Below are 21,054 nucleotides of genomic sequence, written 5' to 3'. Positions count from 1 at the left end.
TAGCTTAAATAACTGGCCTGAGCTTTGTATGCTGTACTGTCTTTGAGGCAGGGGAATACTGTAGCTTAACAGCTGTGGCTTAATGCAATGTTTGCTGACAATACCTGAATGTTCAGCAGAAAACCCAGCTGTATAAGGAAAAGGGCAATTCCTTGGAAGCCAGGTGTTTGAATGGGCTCACACATAGTGTTGTTCATCATTCTTCCATGCAAGGATGAAGGGAGAATTAGAGGAGGGTTGTCTTCCATTAGAGCTACAGACTATGACACTTACTATGTTGTGGAGTGGCACTCAGATACCACATTGTTTAAGAAGTCAAACAGGAAATGATTTCTTCAAAAGTTTTCCTGGTGCTTTGTTTTCTTGTGATAGAGAGAAGGTTGTTTTACACTGTGCATTTTCTGTGATAGTTAAAAAGGAAGAAGCTATTGGTGGACCTCCATGACTGGCTACTGTTTTAATACACCAAGCCTTGACCTCTGCCAATCTCAAGTTATCAGTGACTATGAAGGATAATTGTTTTCTGGGATGCTGTGATAACCAATTCCCACCAAGGCTGTTTAAACACAGCTGATGCTGCCTGTGCATTTACACCAGAGCAAATGAATTATATTGACAAATGCAGGGTGTGGTGCAGTAGGATGCAGGGCACAGTCCAGGGGGATGCTGCGCAGCAGCTTGGCTAAATAAAACATTCTGAAGACTAATAGTCAAGGAGGCATATTATTGTGGGAAGCCTGTTTCCTTGAGAACTTTTGTCAACCCCTGAATCCCAGTCAGGAGTGGAAACAATCAAAAAACTAGCAAAAAACCCAGGGTGTTTTTTCAAAAGCACAGTATTAGTTCAGTACAAGAAATGTAAGTCTACAGTTCTGTTAACTCAGCCAAGTAGTTCAAGAGGACAGAGTCTTATTTTTCTCAGGGATCATTTCATTTTATCAAGCTTTTAGTGGTTCAGAACTTTCACAGTTTATGAACTACTGACCTGGATACAGAAGAGTGCAGTTCCTTCTTGGGTAAACTTCTTGAGTGTTCACAGCAGATAGTGGACATGCTGATTCCAGCTACCTCCAAATTCATAAGCAGCATGAGATTTGAGAGAATCATCTGTATCTTTTAATTTTGTCTACTGAAATAACAACCAGCAAAGCAATCTTGACAAACATCCAGAGAACATGTGCTTTGTATGCTGCAGGTCCCAGGAAACACCTCCAACCTCTCAGAGCCAAATTTAAACCCTGATAGGGACAAAGTGGTATTAGTAGCTGTGCAGTAATGTACACAATTTTTCCCATGGGGTCAGGGGCCCATATGCCCACATGAGGCAGCAGTTGTTGCCTGCTAAAACCAGAGCACAAAATCTTGAGGAATTTCCCTTTGGTTTGATTGCTGACAAGTTGGCGGCTGCTGCCCATACCGATGTCTAATAGCTCGGGATGGGCCGGCATCGTGGCAGAGCAAACCCTTCCCTGCTCAGATCTCTTGGCTATGAATAGCAGAGTGAAAAACTGATACTGTCCAAACCTTACTTGCATCCTTCACAACTGTGGTGATAAAATTCTCTGTCTACAAATTCGGGGGGGCACTTCACTGACAGAAAATGTGAGAGGGTAAAAATGCTAAACTAATTATCTGTAAGGCATCTCTGGATATAATTTCATTACAGTTACTCTTGCTGTCCAGGAGACAGCACAGGGCAGTACTACCATAGCATGGTAATGTTCTGTGTTGGATTAAGAAGTAACTGGAACAGACTATGTCTTAGGTATTTGGTTTGGGAAGTGACACCAGGGCAGAAAAAGTTAAGGATTTATTTCTTGAGAGGGGCTGTTGTGCCCAGAGTCTGTGCAGAGGAGAGATGACTTCCAGATCAAGCAAAAGAAAGACTCTTGAAAGAATTGGCCCTTTTTTCAGATTCCTGTAATTGCATGAGAGCTGTATCTCTGTTAGCTCAGTATTGCTGTTTCTCTCTCTGGTTTTGCTTTTCTGGTTTAACACAGAGTGGTGGAATGAGGAAGGAAGAACTGGAGAACAGGGTGACCTCTTTCTTGTCAAGCCGTAGTTCCACTCTCTCATGCCCTTCTGATAACATCCCACAGTAATTATAGGGAAACTCAAAAAATGTGCAGATAAGGAAGGGGGTACTGAGTTATTTCTTTACATGTTTTCTATTTGGCAGCCATTTCAAATGTAGGACTCTGAATCCTGCTGGTAGTCTTTTATATTAGGAAAGTACCATGAGTAAATCATATCACTGAAGAAGAAAAAAATGTGGTTACATGGAGGAATTCAAAATTTGAGGCTAAAAATTCCCTTTCTGGGAAGAAATGATTCCAGAAAGCTTAAGCAATAGAGGTGGAGAAGGCTTCTCTGTTAAGATCAGTTGATAAAGTTCTGGCTCCAATAGGGAAGAGACTGGATTTCAGCCAGCACCCTGCCTTAGCTTTTTGTTTTATTGCTCCTCTTCTAATCTAGTTTTGAAAGATTTTCACTGCTAACATGAAAATGTTGGTGTATTGTTCAGAGTGTAAACAGCTTGCCTTGCACTGTCTATATGTTATGATGGTATGTTTGAGGTCTCCCTTGTTCTGCCTCAAAATGCATGCAAACATGGTGTTGTACAAATAAGTGACATCTACGCATATATGCAACTGTTGAAGGAAAAATGAACATAATTCTTTCTGTCTCATAAAGTAAGGTTAGATGAATATCTAGCGGAAAAAAGAAATATGCTAAAAGTAAACCTGACAGCAAATGCATATATTGAATGCATGCAGCTTGTGATGCTTCTGCATTTTCCATGATACTAACAGCTGCATCCAGAGGTTCATTTGTCTGTTGAGTCAGATATTTGAAGTTTGTTTTTCAGTGTAGAGTGGCTGAATGGAGGTGTAGGGGGGTGAGACTTGGGTAGAATCTGGCAAGGAAATGGCTCAAAGGTTCTGGGCAAAATAAAGATCAAAACTTCAAAACCAAGTAAACAGGACTGAAAGAAGTTCAGAGAGCAAAACTAAAGAGGTTGTTCAGATTGGAAGAGCACAGATTTGGGTTGTACTTAACGAGCGGCCATGGGTGCAGTCACACCACTCACACTGTGGTTTCATGAACAGCTTCTAGAAATAACACCAGGCAGTCTGGTTGATCAGTTTAATGATGTTCTTAGTTATTTAATGCTGGAAAAGTGATGAACAACACCGAGTTTAATGGTGTAAGGATGACCCCTAATTTTCTGTGTGTCATGCCTTTAAAAAAACCAAAACCAAACCAGAGCAAACTTCAGCTTGGAGGAAGGGACTCAAGGAAGTGTTTCTTGAACTGTTGAAAGCCCACCCCATTTCAGAAGTCTCCCAACCTCTTATGTGCCCTTGCCTCACCTCCTCTGGCTCCTGCACGGAGCAGGCATGGGAGGGTGCAGAACCTGCTGGCTGCTGGCCAGGTAGGGTCTGGGGCTCTGCTCCACACTTCACTGCAGGCTGGGCAAGCCCCTGGGTCATCTCATCAGACTCAGGATCTGCCCTGGTTTTGAGTGGAGTTTGGATTCGTTGGACTTTGTATCTTTGCTTTTTCATGCTTTTTAAAGTGTGGTCATGATAAAAAATGATTGTTTAAAAGGAGGTTTTATGGTTTTATTTGCATAGTCAGGATAGCAGTGTGGTGATATGTTTGGTTTTTCTTGTCAGTTGTCCCCTCTGTATTGCAAACAAATGCAGTTTTTCTAGAAAGAAGGTGGCTGCTCTTAAGGGGTCTTTCTCATATAGCATCATTCAGTTGATTCTTGGAATGTAATTATGACTAGAAGTGTCAACTTGGTAAAATATATTAATCTCGAGGGAATTACTTTGTGCTGACCATCAATCTATCTTTCTGTCATGTGCTTTTCAGTTTAGATTACTCTCAGGCACAGAGGCTGTAGTTTGATGTTTTATGAATTAAGATCTTAATTCATTATGATTATAAATTAGGTGGATAAAACAATGTAGCAAATGACTACTTAAAAATGACTGATGACCCCATTCAGCAAGGCAGGGGGACTGTGAAATTCTTTTGGTTTCATCTGTTGTCTGGCATTTATCAAGACGGGTCCCTTAACGGTTGATTGGTGGTTGATTTTTAATGAATATTTCACAATGTAAATAGATAGTAGGCAGTTGTCTGGAGCTCAGTCATATTCATAGGACAGATCTGCTTTTTCTTGCTGTCACTGAAAAATGCAAAAGTTGTGCTGAAACTGTAGAGTGGGAGGAAAGCTTTTCCCCAAATCTTACATTGCGGAAAGGGAGGAGCAGCAGTGATTTCCTTTCTTTTCCTGTTCCTTACATCAGCAGCCACATACTGTGCTGTCTCTCACTCCTGTGTTTTCCCAATGTGTGCTGGAGGGCTGTGCATGGTGAGAGCTGTAGTTTGCTACTGTAGGCTCAGTCCTGCTGCAAATGGGGTGAGGTGAATTTGGAGCTGATGCCCATGGCTGAAATATTGCTGTGGTCATTTCCAACACTGATATTTTCCAAGGAGAAAAAGGCATTTAAGATGGCTTGCAACAAACCACTTCAGCTTTGTGAGTTTGCATATGAGCTCTTTCCTGTTCCCCTTGCATTTGCAAAGTTATGGAATGATTTTTCAAAAGACCCTGGTATTCTTATTAGGCTTTCCTTATGAACAGCAGTACAAAATTTGTGTCTACACAGCTGATTTCTTAATTTCTGCCAGACAGATGCTTTCATAATCTAAATGGTTTCTTGTTTATGGATCCTGGGTCCTGGCTGCATTCCATTCATTTCCTAACTCTTTTGGTGACACACATACATGTAGATTATGAACAAATCATATTTAGTCGTTGGCTTGTGATCTGGCCTTATTTAAATAAAATTGGGTTATGATTTTGAGGATTTTGTTTTTGTATTTCATTTCTGCCAATGTGGATCAGGGGTAAAACATCCATGGGGTATCCTAACCATGACTTTTAAGTTTTATATATAAAAAATACAATATATTTTAGAAGTTTTATTTTTACTAGTTGAAGATAGCTGTGCTCTTTTTGCACTATCACTCTTCAGAAAGGCATAGAAAGTAGGCATGGGATGAGTTAGACTTTCCCTGTCAAAGCCTGGTCTACTGCAAAATCTCAAGCCTTGCTCTAAAATCAATACAGAGATCTTTGTATGTTATAAATAAGGTATTCTCAAATGGTCAGAGCCAAGTTTCCCAAAAGGCTTTGTGTTCATAATTGGGAGAAAGGTCTTTGGTTCAGTAGTGGTGTGCAGGGTTTGAATCCAGTGTCTACACAGACTTCTGGTCTGCATGGAGCTGCTGTGGAATATTTCAGGTGCACTGAGTTTTGAATTAAAATCTTTTTTTATTAAACACTTTTTTGAAATAGGAAGAATGGAGAATTGCATAAAAGAGGGTGGCAGCAATTTTCATGTGAGGTGGTATGTGGGGGAGTAAGGCAGCCCACGTTGTAGTGCAGTTCACAGGAGAGCAGTTTGTCTAGAATTGACAAAATGTGATAAAAATGTGTGGAATATTTTAAATGTTCTTTTCACAGTTCAAGTCATTCAAACTACTAAGTGTCATTGTAAAGCAAAGGTAGATCTTGCCTGGATCACTTCTCCATCACTTCTTCATAGGTGGTGAGTATGGTCTGTGGGTAGTAAATTGTGGATGTGGGTGAAAGCTGTTTAAGAACTTGCTTCAGCACCTACTGGCATAACTCAGTTCTGTAGAGTGCCTTTTAAACTACTTCTGAAAGTTAATAGTTAACCCTTTATGATCTTATTTAGTAAATACGTTAGCATCTGTAATTTGTATTACTGCTGTTGATTATAAGGCTTGGGGTATGGTAACTTCACCTGATTATTTAAGGTCATAGGGAGCTTTTAAATGCATCCTGTGATCACAATCCTCCTGTAAATGTTGCTTTGTTTTTTAAAATTCAAGGATTTTTTTTGTTGGGTTGAGGGTTTTCTTTGTTTGGTTTTAAATTCATATCGAGACTGAAAAAACTTCATCTTAAAAAGATTGGCAAGAGCTGAGAGCAGTTAGCAAAAACTAGCCTGTGAGCATAAAATAACAAAAAGCTTTGTAATGTGGGCAAAGACACCCTTGGATCCATTTCTGATGTTGAAAATGTGTGCTATGTGTTGGTGCTCCCCACTGGGAGGAAGAGATATGTTAAAAACAGAGCTCCTGCATCTCAGGTGGAGCAGAAACTGATACTGTGGCATCTTGTTGCAAAAACTTGTCTTGTAGACTTGTAGACGAAGTAAAATGATGAGAACAGCCTAAAGATCTGGGTGAGAAATTTTCAGGTGAACATTTCCTCAGTTCTGGCTATGCTGGGGAGCAAGCCAAGAGTGTTACTGGTTTAGCTTAGATCAGGAAATGCTTCCATGCATATCCTGGCCCAGCAGGCTTTGTTTCACCTCATGGCATGTCTCAGGGCTGCACAAGCTAGGTGACTTGGAGGAAACCTGGTTTGGTGTTTCCAAACCACTGTTTCAGACCACTTTCTTCAGTTCCTTTTTCAGCTTTGACATCTCGTCTGGGGACTAGCTCTAACTGATGGGACATAATCTACAGAGAATTAGATCACGAATGCCTAGATGTGTTCTTTTCAATTTAAGTCACTTTGCTGAAGGCTCCTCTCTTCTGCTAGTCAGCAGAGAGCAGGAAGCATCTGCAGAGGGCAGTTATTCCCATGGGATTTCTCTGTGCTCCCTGGAAGGACATCTCTTCTGACTGTAAGATATGGTGGTACAGACACTATGAGTACATGAGGCCCCACTCTGCTGGACTCATTATTCAGCCTTTGGATTTCCAAAACACCCCTGAGCATCCCTGCTCTTGCAGCCTGACTTCTGTGCTGCCATGCATTCTCTGGGGAATGAAAGAGCGGTCACCACGCTCGTTTCACCTTTTAGTCCTAGTGCACTTAGTGAACAATTACACTAATTCTAGTAATGACTAAATTTATACTGCTCCAGAGAGGGAAGCACAGGGCATTTAATTTCAAAGCTGTTTGACAAGACCATTTTGATGTGTGTATTTTCAGAAGTATGGCACAAGTTTCCAAAGTGCCTAATGGGGAGAAAAATGTTTAAGTTCATACTCTCAGGCGTTCCAAGAAACAGAATGATCTTAATTTCTGTTAAGAGCGATCCATCAAATAAAACAATTTAAAAACATATACAGGACTTGCTACTTCAGCTTATTTAATAATGACCTCTTTCTGGTTGTTAGTTATAAGCGTGTAAGTTTGCATGGAAAAAAAAAAATACTTCTCTTGTGTGGAGGTATTAATTTTCAATATCATGGAGCATCACAACTAATAGCATTTTAAAATTAGTCTTTTCATTGTGATGAGGAGGGGGAAGCATCTTGTCCATCTGAACAGTGGTGATGATGAAGATACATTGAACCAAATACTGAAATACTACGTGTTCTTGTTTTCCTTTTCATACGTATCTGACAATAAGAATTTAGTGGTAGAAATGAATGTATTTGGATTTTAGTGTTTTTGACATCCTGTGGAGAACATGATGTCAAACAATGGCAATTTGTCACTTCTCATATGATTATGTAGAAGAATGTGTTAGAATTCCATAGCTAGCACATAAGGAGAAGATGTCATATTGATATCCACTGCTAGCAGACCTGAATAATGATTCCACTAGATATGGTATTTCCTATACTCAAGGACAAGTGTCTAAAAGACAAAACAGCTCCTGATATTAATCTAAATTTCGACTCACTCTTGTGCTTCCCACATGGTGATTCATTAAGTCTTTCTTGTGCAGAGGTCTGGTGATGAGTTGGGAAAAGGCAAGTTCTCTGCTTTGAGGATGTCACCTTCTTTTGAGCTTTCTATTTACTGAAATTGTTTGGTGTTCAGTTTGATACCAGTCTGCTGCACCTGTGATTGCAGTCAGCTGTGATGGACATGTGGGTATAGCTCAAGTGAAAACTAAAGCCTAGGCTTTCAAGCATTATAGGTAAATGTACTGAGTTTCCACCTTAATTTTTAAGTAATATAGAAGTATTTCAGTGTTTGTATTAGGGAAAGAAAAATAAACAAACTCCCCCGCCAACCACTAAAGCCTAAACATATGATAAAAGGTGTCTTAGAAATAGCAAGGTAAAAAACATTCTGTTTTCCTTGGCTTTAATTTTCCTTTTTTTTTTTTTTTTTTTTTTTTTTTTTTTTTTTTTAAGGTTTTTTGTTGTTGTTTTTGGGTGGTGTTTTTTTTATTTTTTTTTAAGAGTATGGTACAGCTCTCAAAGCCCAAACATTTGGAGTTCACTCTGAGTTTCGTTTAAAATCATACAAGCTTGGGCTTATGTGTTTCTGAAGTGAGATGACAGTGAGAATCTCTCTTGCAAATTAAGAAGCGAGGAGTGTCTGTTGGTCTTAGGAAGATGAAAATTAACTTAGATGTGTAGGTTGTCTTAAGTGCAGTGGAACTGAAATGATGTTTGCTGAACTACTCTTTGGAGATTTACATAATGGATGAGATACAGGAGCTCCAGGCAGCATGACAGTGGAGTTTATCACAGGATATAAAACAAGTGAATTGCCTTAATAATCTCTACAGAAAGTAAGGGTAATCTTTTCTTTTTTTTACGTGGAGAAAGAGAGCCAGAGAGTTCATAATATCCTGTCTGTTCATGTACGAGGAGCCAAACATTTCTTTAGAATGACCTGAATCCATTCAGCCATTGTGCTTTCTTATTGAGGACTTTCAAAGCTCTTCAGGGAGGACAAGCAGCATACATCTCTGAAAATATGTCTTTTATGTAGTAAAATGAGGTGATAATTCATGGCTTGATATAAGATGCTCATAACAGGCTGAGTAATTATTCTAACTGCTATATATTTAAATATATAGAAAGCTTTTATAAACCAAACATACCTGAGTTTAGTTCTATAGTGGTAATGATAATTTCAAAAGTTTTAGAGCCTTTGTTATTTAGAAGTGGGTGCATTTTGGAGAAAAGCTTTAATATTAAAAGGTTGCATGATTTAATTTTTTATCAAATCAGTTTACCCACTTTAGTTGGCATGGAAGTTTCTGTTTTTCTGCTTCAGCTGATAATATCTTTTCAGCATTGAAAATGGACAAAGAAACACTGGAAAAGTAAAATTGTTAAGTGTAGGTGGTATTAACAATACTCAGATCCTGTTGTATGCTTTTCAGCTGTGTATGTAGCTTCAAGCAAGAGTTGGACTTCTGTGTTACTCAGAATATAAATGTGCTGTTGCTCTTTGATCTGTAGCAAAACTTCCTAACGATCAAGGCTACTTAGCACTTTTGCTTGAAGGAAAAGATTTACTTTTGGGCATAGCGAGTTTCCAGAAGAGGTAATGATGTCCTTAGGTTCTGGTGTTTTTCAGTTGTATGCAGCTTAAGAATTCTTTTTTATTAATCTTATGTCAATTGCTAGTTTTTCTAGAAGAGCCTGGCAAGTAACTCATTCGAAAGTGTTGCACAGAAAAAAGATATTTTTTTACCTAACGTGAAACCAGGTTATCATAAAAAAAAAGTCATAATTTATTGAATGTAGTATTATGTGAGTTTCTGCTTCTGTTAATAAAAAAACATATTTCAGGTGATTTCAGCAGTGATGGACAATATCCAGCCAATCTACTAGGTATGCTGTGCTCCACTCTTAATTCCCAGATGCAGGCTGGTTAGTTCTGCCAGATTTCCTCTGGATGCTGGATAGAATTTATTGTTTATCAGTTGATGCACATAGTTAGATTTTTCTTTTTGCCAGTTGGCATTGTTTTTCTTTCCCTGTGTTTCTAGTAAATGTGTTATTTCTGTCAAGTTGCAAGTCTGTATCAGTAACAGTTACTGCAGTGTGGAAGGAAGGGCACCAAAGTGATAACCCATCTGCTTTTATTTGCTGGTGTCTCTCCACAGTGCCAGCCTGGTGGGATCAGAGACCAAGGAATCTTTTATAAGAGCAGAGTTGTTTTCATCAGAAAGTGTTTTAAAACACTGAAATTCTTCCACCCTGTTGGCTCTGAAATCTCCCACGTGGGGATCTTTAGAGTAAATAAATAAAAGATCACACCAGGCAAATGTGATTTAAAGTGTTTGTAACTGTTCCCCAAACAGCAGTAAAATCCTAAATATGATATGAGGAAAGCAAACAAGGGGAAAAGTTCAGCCTCTAGACTTGCTGTTTGATCTGTGTAGCAAGGCAGCATCAGACCCTGTGGAAACAGGAGAGGATTCTGGAGATTCCTGGTGTCCAGATGATATTCCCCTGGGTTAGGACAGCTTCCTCATGTCCTACTTCTCCACAGCTTGCCCTTCTTTGGGATGTGTGTACATTTGTATCAGGGAAGTCTCTTATTTCTAATGCAAACCTAAGTGACTTACTAGTATTTGCCTGCACAGAGCCAGAAATATTAAATGGTTTGAGCTGGACAGAACCTTAAAGATGCAACCCCCCTGCTGTAGGCATGGACACCTTTCATTAGACCAGATTGCTCAGAGCACCATTCAAGGAGGCCTTGAACACTTCAGGTGTGGGGCATCCACAGCTTCTCTGGGAAGCCTTTTCTATTGCCTCACCACCCTCACAGTAAATAATTTTTTCCTAGTATCTAATCTAACCCTGCCCTCTTTCAGTTTGACACCATTCCCCTTTGTCCTATCACTACACACACTTGTAAAAAGTCTCTCTCCATCTTTCTTGTAGGCACACTACAGGTGCTGGAAGGCTGCTCTAAGTTCTCCCTGAAAGCTTCTCTTACCCAGCCTGAACAATCCCAATTTTCCAGCCTTTCCTCATAGGATAGCTGTTCCATCCCTCCCATCATCTTGGTGGCCCTTGCCCAGAATCTGTCTACTAGGTCTCTGTCCCTCCTGTGCTGGGCCCCAGGGGCTGGGTGCAGCACTGCAGGTGGGTCTCACAGAGCAGAGCAGAGGGGCAGAATCCCCTCCCTGCCCTGCTGCCCACGCTGCTCTGGATGCAGCCCAGGACACCTTTGGTTTCTGGGCTGGGAGTGCCCATGGCTGGGTCATGTCCAGCCTCTCACTCACCAGCACCCCCAAACTCTTCTGGGCAGGGCTGGTCTTTATCTGCTCTAGCATGACTGGTGGTTTGGTTTTTTAACTGTTGCTCATTTGTTAAATATCCTGAAGGTTTCAGTTGCAAAAGTTAACAAATTGTACAAATTTTAAAGTGTAAGCATTTACTGCTTGTTCTGTTGTTGTAACATGAAGTGTCTGCTGCCTTCACCTCTTTCTGTGATAGCAACTCAGAAATGCTTATCACACTTTGATGAACCTGTATTCCTTCCTTGTGGGGAGTAAAGCTGGGCATTTCCATCCTGTATTGGCTTGGACTGCTTTGAACCCTGGGGAACATTGCAGATAGTCAGCCATGCATTTGCATGTTACTACTAACCTCTTCACAGGTATTTCAGAGTGATGAGCATGTGAAGTCCTTACTGGTATCCACCTGCAAATTTCTACAAAAATTATCCCATCTGACCCGAAAGCAGTTGTATCACAAGAATGGGAAGGATTTTTTGGGAACCCGTTTTAAAAGCCTTGCTTTGCCTGAGTGGGGTTCTACAGGATTTGCTAATTAGATATAGTCATAACAATATTAACAGTGATGTCTTGAATTAATCTAGTAGTTCCTCACAGTTGAATGGTGATACTACTTTTCTTTTTTTTTTTTTTTTTTCCCCCCTCACAGTTGTGGTGTATTCTGGTTAATGCTTAATTTTGTGTTTGGAGTAATTGATTAATCCATTGATTTTGCAAGTATTCTTTCATGTTGCAAATAAATTTAGAGTTCTGTTCTTTTTCAGGCATGAACTGAAAGTTCAGCTCAACTCTCTCAACTGAGAGTTGTCATTATTTAAAAAAATCCAACTAGAACCAACCAAAACTCCCAAACCAAAACAATAAGAATAAAACCACTACAAGCTTCCAAACAAATGGCAAAATACAAACCACCACCCCTGAATGTTTTGGAGACCATTTTGAACTTAATAAATAGTGGTGGAATTTCAGTGTTTTTCATTAAGAGTGGATAATTTATTCTCCCTGGCACCAAACAGGTGATAAAATTACCAAACTTTTTTCTAAAATTAATGAAATGATGAATTCATTAATGTCTTTGGACACTATAGAGTATACCTCCACATACTAAAGGCATGCACATGCTCATAGACATTGGATGGAAGCTCTGTCTTGATGGTGCTCAGCCAGGGAAAACTCAGAAACAGCACTAACGGTGATGTAACTTTGGTGCTTTTCATCATGAAACCCAGATTCTTTTATCTGAAGTCCCATGAGGACCGATTTTTAAGAAAAGGTGTATTTTCATGAAAAAAACTCTTAAAATTTTTTTACTTTACGTGAAAAGTGATGCTTTCAGCATAGAAAACATTCTTATGAATCAGCTACATTGATTGAGGGAATCACTCACCGGATTTGTGTCCAGCATCACTCAGTGTCTGATAAACACTGCTCTTGAAACGACTATGCTATGATTTTAGTGGTGAGAATATTTTAGTAATGTTTATTGAATTTCAGCATCCAGAATAATGATGGAGGTAGTTTGTCATGTTATTAATGTTAGAGGTCTGGGTATCTTCAGAATGATGCAGTACACATAACACTCTATGTCTATACAGAGATCGTTGTTTAAAAATATGAGCAGCTTAACCCATCCAGTTCTTGTGGTGCAAAGTAAATCTAATAAAAGCATTTTAGTCTATGTGAGACATAGCTAATGTGGACAGGAAATCGTTTTCATCATTTTACACAGTGTAACTAAGCCACGTGTTGGGAATAAATATGTGGTTTATACAGGCACAATTACTTTTTATGTCCTAATGAGAAATGTTAAATATATTAGTATGACTTGGGGCTTGACACATGCTCTAAAGGCTGTGTATGATGCCAAGCAACCAATTATCTCAGTGCATTATTTCTTGAAAGCCTTGACATGGTTAAGGTCACTATACATTTTTAAAGGGAGCGTGATGCTAGGTTGATACGGGATGAAAGGATGATGCAAATAACAAACCTGTGTTAGATCTTCCTGCAGTGCAATGTATAATCAGGTGCTCTGACTTCAAGAACACTAATGAGGATTTAAAGACTCAGCGGTGCACATTTAGCAGTCACACATGATTCTGTCAAATGCTTTTGCAAAGGGCACCTCTGATGCAAAAGCAGGTAGGAATGAATAGTTTTATTGTATAGCTTGGTGTAATACTTCTCAGTGTTTCAGTGAGCATAGCAATGGGTTGCAGTGAGCTGGTGCTCTGCCAGGTGCAGTTGTTTGGCTGTGATTTTTGCCAGTGGTGAAACCAGCCAGGAGCAGTAGTACACATGGGGAGGCTGCATCACCGTGTTTTCAGTGATTGAATAGTCACTGAGAGGAACAAAGGGAGAGGGCTCTGAAGTTATTTGAAGTCCATACTAAGCTGTATATGCTGTGTTCTGACCATCGTTTTTACCTCTACAGTAAATGTCAGGTAGTGAAATCCTGCAGAAGAACAGACGGTGGCCTACCTAGCTTAAGATACCTTTTGGCAGTGATCTGTACCAGGTGCTTGGCAGAAGAATGTCAATTCATTCTGGAGTGCAGCTCCTGAGGCCAGAATGCCATGGTTTAGAGTGATTTAACTTTGATGTTTTTGGCATGTATTATACATAAAGGAAGGTCGTAAAAATAGAAAAGTATTTTCTGTTAGAGAAAATGACCTTACCTGCTTCTGCTTTCAACAGTCAGTAATGGAGGCTTAGGCAAAGGATGTAGCAAGGCTGTTGTGTGAGTAATGATATTGCCCCAATACCTCTTCCAAGTTTGCAAAAAATCCTGGACACAGATACTTGCATAGCCACAGGTTGTATCTGTGTTTTTGTGCTTGATAGCTCTTAATAAACAAATCTGTAGAAAAGTCGACTTGTTTTTCAACCAAAATCCAGCTTATCAGACAAGCAGACTTGTCATGAGACCAGCTTCTCTCTTTGTGAGTTACGGCTTCCAGTGCAAATCCCATGGTTTCCAGTTAGCACCTGCTTGGGGTAGGAGGTTGGACTGGAGACCTCCTGAGATGCTTTCCCACTAAATTATCTGGCAATCCTAAGAACAAAATAGCTTGGCTATAGCATTCATTGTTCCCTCAGTTTTGCCATGATATTTCATGCTGTAAAATGATGTGGTATGAATGAATTATGCATTAGCTTGTCTTTTGCCTAGACACAAACTCATATATTTTGTTTATAACCTCTAATTTAATGTAACTGCTGAGTTTGATTTGCTTTACATAGCAAATTTCATATCTCTGCCTTTTAAAGAAGTTTTAATGGAAGTTCAAAGTGTCTGTTAATGTACTACTATATGTGTTACTTGTATATCTTTTTCTGATGTTTTCATGTGATTTTTATGGCTCTGTCTATAGTTACTTAAACTATTTTCTAATCTTGAAGTTTGCTGTTATTTTTATAATTGGCAGTAATTTTGTGCAGAGCACTTGTTTTTTAAACATGTTTGAGGAATCACAATTTCTTTGGAAATCTTTGGGAAATGCACGGTGGTGACATTTAAAACTTGTTAATTAGATATTCTTAACACTTAATTAGAATTGCCTTTAAATTTGGCCTAATTCTACTATAATTTATTGCTTGTGGAATCTATTTTAGCAGTTTTGTACATAAGCATTTTGGTCATTCTGTCTTGAGTAAGAAAATACCTCATGAGTAGTTAGGTATTGGCTTGATCTAGCAGTTGATGCAACCAGTCTGAGAGGAAAGTGTTATTTTATACAATTTTTAAATATTTGGTGATACTTACAAACTCTTTTTCATGAATTTAGGCAGATTTATTTTCGTGAATTTTAGGTGAATTTTGTGAATTTATTTCATTCACTAAGTGACCAGAAGTCAAGAGTTTTCCCCTTTTTTGTGCTTTGTAGTGATCACCAGCTTTACTATTAATATTTTCTCAGGAGTTTCCACTGAAGCGTGCGGGGAGCAGGAAACCTCAAATTGTTGTTAAATAAAACAGAGATTGGGTTGGGGCAGGGTGTTAAACATTTGCAGTTTGGGAGTTTCATCACAGAATACACCCTTTCTTTAAACATGTCAGAATAAGCAGTGAGTTTGCTCCATGGTGAGAAGCAATTGCTGTTCCTTCACGTGCATGTAAGGTGCAGGGAAGGTCATGGAGTAATTCTTATTTTCTGGCATGTAGTCTGACTTTTTCATCTGAGCATGCAATCATTCAATTTTATTTGATTATTCCTGTGTTATTTTAGCCTGTCTGTGAATCAGATGAGCTTTTTATATGCTTTCGCTAACTGACTGTGCTTCTGAGGCTGAGACTGTGGTCCCAGCTCTAGCTGGCAGCTGGAACAGGGCCATTGAAAGAACACTTGGTTTCACCACTTAGTGCCTGTGGTATCTGTGACTTTGTACATGAACTGTGACAGATGGTTTCTGAGGTTCTGTGTGAACTGTCTGTGTGCTTCGTGGGTGTGTCCTGTGATTCCTGGTGTTGGTTGGAAGGTGCAACTGCACACGAGGTATTCTCCTCCTCCTCAAGGCTGCTGTTCCTGTCATGGGCATGACAGGCTGAGCTGGAAATGAGCCACTGACTTCTAGGAACAAGTTGTTCTCTTATGGATGTCATATACTGGTCTGTCTTAATAGTAAAAAAACCCAAAATTAATTGAATGTAAACAAAATAAATCTGAAATAAAAAATAGGTCTTAGCTGAAATTCCTAAATTTTAGTTGTTACGAAAGCTGGCTTTTCCTTGTTTTCCTTTTAGTTCTGCCTCTATGTTGGAGCTGCCAGATCAGTGGGAAACAAGGAATTATCCTTACTTACCTGCTGTATAGAAGCAATGTCAGTTACCTAACATTTCTGTGACTCAGCTGCTAGAACGCTCTAGGCATTTATAATGTCGGCATAACCTTACATTGCTTTTGTTCAGAGGGTACAGTTTGTAATGTCTATGGTTTATAAAAAGCCAGATATTGGCCCTGCCCTTCAATTTATTGCTATCTTTTATTCTGGGGGGGTGAACATGGCACCTGGGGAAGCAGCAGTTTTGTTGCTGAGCTGAGGGTTTGGGTACGATCCCATGCAGCAGTGTGTCAGGCAGTATTATTTGTAGTGTGTTTGTTTTCTTTGCAACACAAATGGCAAGGGCCATCTTTGGAGCAAGTGATGATGCCCAGGCCTGTGAAAGTGCTTATGGAGTTGTTTCACTGCTCCCTCTGGAGCTTTGCTGTCGTAGAGCTGAAGGGGCTGTTGCTTTGAGGTGATGGTCCCTTTGGGCTGCATGGAATGATGGTGCCAAGCAGATCCTGTAGACAGCATCTTCCCTTCTTGGCAAAGAGCAACGATGCTTGGCCTGCCACGTAGCATCTCGTGCACGAATTTTGGACTAAACTGTGGCTGCAGCTACATGCTAAATGTTCCTTTTATTCTCCAGCACGCAGAGTCCTTGTTGTATCTGTCTTTATGGAAGCAGACTTTGCACAGTGGCAGGTGGGGGAACTGTGCCAGCCAGCTCCCTGTGCTTTCAGCTGATTTTCTGACCAGAGCAGATACAGTCAGAATTCAGAGAAAAATTGTGGTCACTGTGTATCTGCTGGCAAGCTCCCGGGCAATAACATTTAATATTAATTTGCTCAGCAAGTACAAAATAGTCACAGTTCACACAACAGTGAAGGTAACCTTTAAGTAATATGTGCAAATTTGGTCAATGCAACACTAGAGAAATTCTAGTATGTTTCCTGTTACAATTTTTTTTTTTTGCCAGGTGGTGAAGTATGTTTTTAATTTTAAGCCTTACTCATCTTCGAACTCTTCTTTAAACTCTCCACCAGTCTCAAGGGCAGTTGACATAAGACAGTAGAACACTGCTTTGGAAATTGAGCAAGAGGTTTTAAAAAACACTTGTCATATAATAGTGCTCAAGGAGAAGTGGCAATCTAAATGAATTACCTGGGGTTTTGGGATTTTTTTGTTTTGGGAAAAAGTATTGAGTTTTGGCTTGATAGTAGTCTTTACTACTTGTCTGTGCTTCAAAAACCCAAGGGAGAAACTATCAAGAGTTTATTTTACTATTACTTATCATCAAGTTTTCTGAAAAGATGTCTTTTAAAATAATGATAGTGTGAGGATAAGTGCAGTCCATGCTTTTTGCACATGTACTCTTTCTTAAATATGTATCACTCCAAAATGATAGCTTTTTTCCAGCTCTCTTTTTGGTGAAGAGGTTGGTCTTTTTTTGTTATGTGGGACTTTGAAGTGTAAGGTTAAGAAAATCCACAGATACTTAATGAATCCATTGATATTCACAAAAATCAAATACTCTGCGAATGTTGTATTAGAAAACAATGAAGCCATTAATGTTGATGAAAGTTAATGTGTGAGGCTTTGGTATAAGTACTGTTGGTTGTAACCCGTTGTATCTGAATTCTGTACCATTGGATGGATCCATAATTCTTTGCAGAAACACTAAAACTGGTGGGACAGCAGAGCTGATGTAAAGGGAAGTTAAGCCATCAAAGCTGACAGGGTTGCCTGCTGAGTTTGAGAAATAGCAGATTGGCTTCTAGTTGCCAAGGCACTTGATGATCCTCTGTCACCTGGGAGCTGACTACATCTCTTCAGTTCTATTTATGTTCCCTAAAACTAACTTAAACCCAAGCTAATAAAAAATATTTTAGCAGCAAAATTTGAGATCTCTGTTATCTTCACTGAATATTGTCTCGAAGTCTGTAAAAGATCTGTAAAAGTATGTAGCAAATTACAGCATTGCTACATCCTTAGGGAATTGTGTAGTTCATAACGTTGGAAATCTGCTCTTCCCAAAATAGTTATTTTCTTCAAGAGATCTAGGCAATGGACTAGGAATTTGAAATCTTGTGTAGCATGTGCACATCTTTGTACTGAGTGAGATACAGCTGGGCAGGGTCTGGTACTTGTAGCGAGGATCTGAGCTGGGGAGCATCAGCTGAAGGGCAGCTCTTGCATGTGCCTCAGGCACTGACAGCATCGAGTCACAGCTGCTGCTGAGGTCTGGGCTCTACCTGGCAGGCACAATTGCAATAAGAGACCACACTCAGAAGCCTTCCTAGAAAGCTTAGAGCTGTGATGCCTCCCTGTTGACTGGATGCCATGCAGTTGAATGTCTGTGTCCCTTCTCACCAAAGAAATTTAGTTTTCAATTGAAAAGGACTGGAGTCAACCCCACCCAGTTTCATATGAAAACAGTGAGAAGTCTAAGGCTTTACTACACTTTTTTTCACGCAAATTGTTTTGGCTTTCCTTGAAGCATCAGTACAGCCAAACTGTAGTTTTCTGGTGAATTTGACTGAAAATTCAAGTTCCAAGTAAAATACAGAACTACCAGAATCTCTGCTTTCTTTATGAACATTTCACACAGCTATAGATATAACAACCTGTGAAGAAGATCTTATGGCAAGACATGGACTGTTACCCCCAGTTCCCTGGCAGAACTCCCAGTTAAGTGATTCTCTTCTAGCCACATGAATGTACTTTCTTTAACTGGTATGTTTCATCTTAGAGAGAACTGCATTTAAGTGAATAACAAATCTCATTGTATGGTGTATAAAGGTCTTCAGAAAACTGAGTTAGTTGACAGGTTTCCTTGCCTTCCTCTCTCTGTGAAGATTGTTACATTTGATAAGAGATGGTAATCCTTAATTCTTCTATTATCCCTTGAAACTAAGAGAAAAAGACAATTTCACATTTTTAAAAACATACCTAGTCACACCATTAAAAAGTTCTACTTTACGTTGAGTGGATCACTTCACATTTTTTGTCGTGATTTGTTATGCTGACTCTTGTTTTGACTGATGAATAACTTTAGTGTAGTAATGTAAGCAAAGAGAATAATATGAATTTGGGTATAAGTGTTCAGAAAAATCAACAAGGTAATCTTATTTATAGGGGATATAACTGGCATAGGTTACTTCATGGTTAGTTCAGTGATGTTTCTAAGATATCTATATATAAAAGCAAGACTTAAAACCTTGTGTTTATCAACTATCAAGAGCATTGTTACAACAAAAATTACCCCAAGAATATAATGATGAATTAAAAAATTATTACAGGTACTGAAAACTTATGTAAAAAGAGCTAGAAGATGAGGCAGGGGAAGTTTTGTCTTATAGATTCGGGACAAAAGCACTGCCTGAAGGTTTTTCACGGCTCTTGGCTGTTCAAATGTACTCCCCTTAAGCTTGAAACTTTCTACTGTAGCTTGAATGGTGAATTTGAGACTGCTCTTCCCCCAGCTGATACTTTGTTTCTCAAAATGACAGTGTGTCATGTTAGAAGTTAAGTTTGTACAGAAAAGCAAAGAAAAGTTTGGAATTAAGCTAGGCCTGGGCAAGAAGGAAGCTGGGGGTGCAGGTGCTTAGTTTTGGTCTTTGTTTCTTACCATCCAACTTTATTGGCAATAAATTAATTGTCCCTAAATCAAGTCCATATTGCATGTGTCAGTACCCCATAACTGATTTTTTTGTCTTTATCTCATCTCCTAAGCTTTCTTGTGTGCTGTTCTCTTATGCTGTTGAGAGAGAGGAGAAATGCAGCAGTGGCTTGGGTGGACATATGGTAGATGGCTAAGGTCAAGTCCACCAGAGTTTGAAGACCTGAATTGTCAGCTGGACCTCTTAGGTCACCGTGGAAAAAAGCAGAACCATTAGTGTCTCTACCAGTGTGCAGCTCTTCAGTGAGATTAAACCTTTCATTGGTGGCAGTAGCAAACATCATCTGCCTTGCCTCTGTATTGCTTGTGTGCTCATGAGTGAAACAAGAGGATGAGACTTTCTTTCACTGCAATGTAAATGTTTGTCAGTTCGTGGAGGAAATTTGACTGCTCTGAAGCCTGAGCTCACTGATTTCTTCCTGGGGTTGCCTGGGATAGAGCCTGAGGGGTGGTGCTTTAGTACTGAGCAGCTAGGTGTGAAAATCTTGGAGAGTGGGAGAGACAACTATGATGTGGGGTGAGCATGTCTGCTTTTTGTCATCTTATGCTTAGAAGAAATTATGAGGGGCTTTAGAGGTGTCTTAAGTAGTATCTCAGAACAGGAGGTCAGTTGTGGCATCAGATCCTCTCTGATTGTTTAAAGTTTGCAGTGTGATTCTCAAAATGTATGACTTGGCCAAATAAAAAACTTGGCTACAAAACCTTAGCACTTCTCATCGATGGCAAATGTCATAATAGTGTAATTCACAATTAAATAAACAATACAGGGTGCTGAGGGGGTTTATATGAGGAGGAGATAATGAGATTTGGGATTTTTTTCTTGCTCTACAGTAGTGAAAGATAATTTGATTAAAAATTACAATGGAAAGCCTTCCTCATGAAAAAAATGCCAATGATGGTTGTAGAGGTTCTGTGCTGAAAATGTAGGCCTTTTAGGAATGGGGAGAGTCTGGGTATTAACTGACTTCCACAGCTTCTGTGAAGAGCTTGTAGGCTTGAAAGCTTATCTGTCTTGTGTAACAACTGCTGTAATAGCAGTTGCCCATACGGACCTGGGTATGATTTGTGTTTTTAATTAATATTTCAAGGGAATAAATGTCCAAAAGTGATTAGTGTCAGGTTTCAGTGGATAGCACTGAGAAAGAGAGCATTACCTCTTTTAGGATGAGTTACTCATCCAAAAGAACAGATGTTTTGGTAAGGTCATGCACTGTTTGGCTTGACTGTATGCCCAGTTTAGGACCTGCATCTGCTGTGCGCTTTACCAAGGTGGGAAAGTCCTCCAGGAGGGTTGAGGTGGGAGACTAGGAAAGGAAGGATTGTCACACAAATTAAGGTACTCTTCACCTGAGCGGTTTTGGGGGCTGCAAGTTAGCTACCACGGTTAATGAGGGCAGTTGAGTGGGCTGAATAATGCATTGGCTCTATACATCACATCAGCCATCTCTGCTGGTGTGTCTCATGAGTCTCATCAGTTAATGTGGCCACTGGAGCAGCCTGGCCTCACTCCGCTGTGGCTGCTCCATCTGCTTGTCTGAC

The 21,054-nt window shown here is 39.6% G+C and overlaps 1 protein-coding gene across 3 annotated transcripts in view; it reads left to right on the top strand.

Moving 5' to 3' along the window:
- Window positions 1–21,054, top strand: part of KLF12 (KLF transcription factor 12) — a 225,529-nt gene that overhangs the window by 64,408 nt on the left and 140,067 nt on the right. The window lies entirely within an intron of this gene.

Source organism: Oenanthe melanoleuca, chromosome 1, assembly GCF_029582105.1.
Source record: "Oenanthe melanoleuca isolate GR-GAL-2019-014 chromosome 1, OMel1.0, whole genome shotgun sequence".
NCBI lineage: Eukaryota > Metazoa > Chordata > Aves > Passeriformes > Muscicapidae > Oenanthe > Oenanthe melanoleuca.
Note: the sequence above shows the minus strand (reverse complement) of the source record. Positions and strands in the feature narration are given on the sequence as shown.